Here is a 699-nt window from a genome sequence, read left to right as displayed (position 1 = left end):
CGCAGTTCACTTAGTAGAGTCCCTATCCAGCTTTTATTCCTGCTCCTCCCCTGTATTTGATAGATACACAATACACATGTATCATTTTTATTCCTTTTGGTTAAATAATAAAACGAATGACTCATTTAATATAATATATTATCTAGAGCAGAGCTACCCAGTAGAACTTTCTGTGATGTTAAAAATGTTCTATATTTGTGCTGTTCAACATGGGGACAGCTAGCTGCCTGTGGCTATTGAGAACTTGAAACATATCTATTGCAACTGAGGGGTTGAATTTTAAAAATCTGTATAATATTATTTAATACAAATTTAAATTTAAATATCAACATTGTCTTAGTGGCTACTGTATCGGACAGTGCAGGTCTAGAGAGAAGTGTCCATAATAAAGAAATTCACATAAAATCCATTCATCATGTCTCCATAACACAGTATAGCAGATGAAATCCTTTTCCATACAGTTGAGTTGCTACAATTTTTGAGCCATGGTTTCATGGTTTATGGTGTGAGGGCTCGGGCACTTCTCATGAACTCCTACCTTGTTTCACTTTAAGAATACTGTTTAATTCATGTTTACTCAACTTCTCTCCTAAAAGGTTAAATGGGGGTGGCTGGAGATGATTTTCCAGCTGTAATCATTGTGATTCATTGAATGTGTTTACACCTGCCGGGCTTAAAATAGCACAAATCTTAATTTAG

This window comes from Eumetopias jubatus, unplaced genomic scaffold (genome assembly GCF_037043125.1).
Source record: "Eumetopias jubatus isolate StellerSeaLion01/CBP00866 unplaced genomic scaffold, mEumJub1_p1.0 scaffold_4, whole genome shotgun sequence".
Taxonomy (NCBI): domain Eukaryota; kingdom Metazoa; phylum Chordata; class Mammalia; order Carnivora; family Otariidae; genus Eumetopias; species Eumetopias jubatus.
This window is presented reverse-complemented; position numbering follows the sequence as displayed.